Source organism: Pelodiscus sinensis, chromosome 13 (assembly GCF_052426305.1).
Source record: "Pelodiscus sinensis isolate ZL-2025 chromosome 13, ASM5242630v1, whole genome shotgun sequence".
Lineage (NCBI taxonomy): Eukaryota > Metazoa > Chordata > Testudines > Trionychidae > Pelodiscus > Pelodiscus sinensis.
The window spans coordinates 32,936,488-32,941,485 of NC_143064.1; the positions used below are offsets into that span (position 1 = coordinate 32,936,488).

At 48.9% G+C, this 4,998-nt stretch overlaps 1 long non-coding RNA gene across 1 annotated transcript; it reads right to left on the minus strand.

Moving 5' to 3' along the window:
* Nucleotides 1-263: 263 nt before the first annotated feature.
* LOC102452502 (uncharacterized) lies at nucleotides 264-4,813 on the minus strand. Its single transcript, XR_012906864.2, has 4 exons — nucleotides 3,524-4,813; nucleotides 3,157-3,266; nucleotides 2,727-3,065; nucleotides 264-1,899 (listed from the first exon to the last, which is right to left on the minus strand). It is a non-coding gene; the product is annotated as an uncharacterized LOC102452502 (long non-coding RNA).
* Nucleotides 4,814-4,998: the final 185 nt, after the last annotated feature.

Genomic DNA, 4,998 nt, shown 5'->3' on the forward strand with positions numbered 1-4,998 from the left:
CGAACTACCATTACACTACCGTTCTTTGAAATGGGACGAGGAGTAACGTTAGTTCGGATTAGAGAGCCTAATCCAAATTACCTACTCTGTGCCGCGTGTAGCCGCGGGCACGTAGTCCGAACTACCCGGGCTTTAAAAATGGCGGCACCTGGCAAGATGCAAATGAAGCCCGGGATATTTAAATCCCAGGATTCATTTGCAACTTCGGTTGCCTACATTAACCACCCTAGTTCGAACTAGGGTGGTAGTGTAGACATACCCTGGGAGTCAGTCAGATGTATCCCACAATTCCACAGGACAGCTTTCTTAGAGTTCTGTATCTCAACAATCTGCAAACCACTCTACTGAAAAGGGAAGCCATCCCACCCCTGCAAATAGCAGCAGGTCACTGTTAACCCATTAACTTTTGATGAGTTATCTGGGTGCACACTATCAAGGAGTGAACTGATCAAGCTTTTTGCAAGAGAGGTGCTTGCTAATCAGAGGAGCTCAGCCAGTTTTCAGTGAATCTCTGCTATAAGGCCAGTAAAAAAAGCACACCAGGAATGACCTCGCATACCAGCAGACAGCTAAAAAGCTGACAGCTCTGCAGGTTTCTTGGCAAGTGATCAAAATGCAGGAAGTGTATTAAGAGGCTGAAGAGGCAATACCAGAAAACCAATGCCAATGACACACCCATTTTATGATGACTTTGACTGGGTCCTGGGCTCGGTGACCAGCGCAGAGTTAGTTAAACTTCATGATGACCCATGAGCTAGAATGGTGCCCTACTAGCCCTGAACCCAGCATGGGGACTGATGGGAGCCAGTAGCAGGCCCTCAGTCAGGAGCATGGAGCAATGAAACTAGTCCCAGAGGAAGTTGTTGATCAGGATCAACAGCAAATTCTTGGTGTCTGCTCAGAAGACGTGTCTGATTTCAGCCCCCTGTCTGAAGAACAACTCACTGCCTACAGAGAACCTGGTGGAGACAGAAGCTGCCCTGGAACCCAGTAAATGTATTATTACAGTAATAGGAAGGATTTCCGCTGTAAGAAACCATGCAAAAATTGTAAGCCCCAGCTACTGGTGTCTGGCCAGTATTGATGGATTGTATCACAAGAGAGCTGGGTGTCCCTCCCCTCCCCCTTCCTACCCGATGAAGTGGAGTTCAAAATGGCAACTTGGAACTTCAAATGTTCATAAACAGTTGTAACAGGTTATTTTCATTGTTTGGAAATTTGCAATTCTGTAATCACACCTGCTGGATCTGTGTCACTACCTGTAAATAGTTAATAATCACTGCCTGAGTGTGTGTGTTTGGGAAACAGTCTTCTTTTTCTAAATCCAGTCTATGTCAGTTAGAGGCAAATCCATGCTGAGGTGGAGTACAGCTGCAGTTTTCAGTGTGTTTGTGTTCAGCAATGTTGGAAAGTCACGTCTGAGCTAAGCCGGTATCATGTTAATTCCCTCCTGGATTCTGACCTAGTTCTGAATGCTGATTGGTGCAAACTTTTCCTGAAACAGGAACTCCAGATAGTCAGTCACATTGCAGAGAAAGTTGTATTTTCTAGGCCCTCATGGATTAGTCCACTCCACTCAGAAATGTGCTCACTACACTTGAATCTCTTTAATATGGCAATCCTGAGAAATAGATTATGCTGGATTGAAGATTTTCCTGGGCCAGGAAACACACTGCGAGGTCTGGGAATGAGGGGGTGGGCTTGGGGTGCTTATCTGCTGCCTCGCTTCCTGGGGCGTACGTGGCTCCCTGCTTCTCCCAGGCACCGCCTCCTGCTGTTATGGGAGCGATGAGGAAAAGCCTCAAGGGAAGTGGCTCTTCATGTTGCGGTTCTTCCAGCTGGAGGAGAGGGGGAGTGGAAGCACACAGAGTCACTTACTCCTCCATACCATGGGTATTCCTGGATTGGGAATACACAGAATATAGACGTTTATATGTATTTGAATATTCAGCTGCATACAGTGTAGGTTTCCCTCCAGGATCTTGGGGTATGTCTACACTACAGAGTTTTTTTCGGAAAAAACCTCAATTTTTCAAAAAAAAACCCTTCAATTACGTCCACACTGAAATTATGTTCTTCTGAAAGAAAATCGAAAGAACGAGGGGGAGGGGTTCTGACACTGATGAGCCTCATTCTATGAGGAAGAAAACAGGGAAGAGGGAGTTCTTTATAAAGAAGAGGAAAGAGGAAAAAGCACAGGTGCCCTGGTGGCTGCTCCATCCATACTAATCACAGCCGATATGTGAGATAGCATCCACGCTGAATGTACACTATCTTTCAAAAAAGCAGATTGCTTTTTCGATGCGCTTTTGCAGTATGGATGCCCTCTTCCAAAAGTTTTTCTGGAAGATCTTTTCTTGTTCCTTGTTCCAAAATAAAAAGTGTAGTCTATTGTCGCTGCAGGGGAGGTGAGGGGGAGAGGGAAGGTGGAAGAGAGGGCAGGGGAAGGGAGGAAAGGCAAAGAGGGGCAACATGTGGGCATCTTGTAGGGAGGCCCAGTGGGGAATGTCACTGAGGTCCTTGTGCAAAACTCTCCCTCAGGGCCTCACAGATACACCCAGCCCCCTGATAGCCCTGCTAGATACCAGCCATGCATGGCTGCTCAAAGGCTATGCCAATCCGTTTGACCTCTGCCACCTACCCTGGCAGGATTGTCCCCCCCTTGCTTTCACAAATATTGTGAAGGACACAACACACTGCCGCCACCTGGGGGATGTTCTGCTCACCAAGATCCAACAGGGTGAGGAGACAACGGAACCTCCCCTTGAGACTTCCGAAGGCACACACCCTCAACAATACGGGCCCTGCTGAGCCTGGCATTGAAGCATCCCTTGCTTTGGTCCAGGTGTCCAGTGTAGGGATTCATTAGCCAGGGAGCAGAGGGTAGGCTGCATCCCCAACAATATAGATCGGCATATCCACATCCCCAACCCTGATGGTGCAGTCAGGGAAAAAGTTGCCAGTGTGCAGCTTTTGAAAGAGGCTGGAATTTCACTTGTGTCTTGTGCCTTCCCCGACCACACGATGTAGAAGTCTGTGAACTGGCTGCGGTGGTCAGTGAGGGCCTGAAGGAAAAGTACCACTTCTGGTTATTATATTCAGATGCCTGGTGATCAGGAACCCAGATGGGGATGTGGGTGCCATCAGTAGCCTCACCTCCCCCTGCAGTTGGGGAAGCTCATGGTGGCAAAGCCAGAGATGATGGGGTCCACGTCACCCAGGTTGATGACTCTGCACTGCAAGACACTGTTGATGGCCCTCACCACCTGTAGAAGAAGACAAACAAGCAGAGAATCACAGGGTTGCTAGGAACCTCAGGAGGCCTCTGAGCCCAAGCTCTCGCCTTTCCCACACACACACCAGGAGGAATCCCAACTTGCCTCATCCCTCCAAATGGCTTTGTGAAGGCGGGACTGAAAAACTTCCCAGGCAGGGGGCTTTCACCCCCTCTCCTTTCATCTCTAGGGAACCCCATTCCAGCAGTTCACCACACTCCTTGGACAATAGCATCAGAGCACCATACCTGCAAGACCATGGCCCAATTACTCGATATCCCCATGCCAAACTGATTTCCAATGGATCGGTAGCTGTCCAGCATGGCGAGCTTCCAGAGGACGATGGCTACCCCCTTCTGGAGGGAGATGGCAGGTGTCATATGGGTGTCCAATCACTGGAGGGCAGGGGCGAGACATTCACATAGCTGCAGAAAGGTGTCCTTCCACATACGGAAATTCTGGAGTAACTTCTGGTTGTCCCACCACTCAAGGATGATCCGGTCCCACCAGTCGGAGCTGGTGTCCAGTCTCCAGAAGTGGCAGTGCATGTTGTGCAGGGAAGGATGGCTGGAGTCGAGCTACATGAGCAACACTCAGAGAGAGGTGAGGAATTGTCCCATAAAGAGCAGCGGGGTCCTGTTCCTGCAGGGACATGAAGGCAACCCACAGAAACTGCAGCAAGAGGTGCAAGAAGACATATAAGAGCCGTCGACTGCTCAGAGGCAGGAGTGCTGGGGTGTCCACAAGGGCAACCACAGCAGGCAAAGAAAAGGCTTTGCTGTCCCTCAAGGAGTTAGGCAAAGGAGACGAGCTTGAGACACCACTGTACAGCGGGTCCCTTTAAGCTCAAGCCTCAGACAGCCTCAAGCAGCAGCTCCAGGAAGTGACTGCTGTCCTGATGCCCTACCTGAAGAGCTTCCGGGTGGCCTTATGTGCGATTCAGTGTCCAGTAAGTGTGCACGCTCTATTTTGAAATAGCAAATGCCCATCAAAATAGCACTGAGCTGTGTAGACACACTATTTTGGAGTATTTCCTCCAAAATAGCTTATTCCAAAATGAGTGTGCAGTGTAGGCATGCCCTGTGAGTCCACATTGTGAAAACATAAAGTATCTGTTTTCTGCTGCTTGGTGCAGTCAGCTCCTGCAGTGGTAACTGCACTTTGTGGATGAGGTATTGAATCCAGCAACCCCCCGCGCTGTCACAGGTTCTTTCAGGGGGCAAGGGTTCACGCCTGGCTTCACAAAGTTTGTGAAAAGTACAGCAAGCCACAACAATGTAGACATAATTGGTGACACTATGATCTAGATGAGATTGTAGACACATCTGCCAAAAGGGGATTCAACAAACATGGTACACCTGCCAAGAGTGTAAAATTAAGCCTTTTTTGCCATGACCTCTGAAATCAGGGTACAGTTTCATAAGCTAAGGGTGTGTCTAGACTACCTAGTTTTGTCGACAAAAGTCCACTTTTGTCGACAAAACAATACCAGCGTCTACACTACTGCGGAGTTCTGTCGACATAACGTCGACAGAACTCCGCGGTTTTGTCGACGCTGGTATACCTCATTTTACGAGGCAAAACACCTTCTGTCGACAGAGTTCTGTCGACAGAAGGTGTTATTGCCTGTAACACTGCGTCCAGACTACGGAGTTCTGTCGACAAAGCGGCTTGCTTTGTCGACAGAACTCCATGTGTCTGGACGCTCTTTGTCGATGGAAGT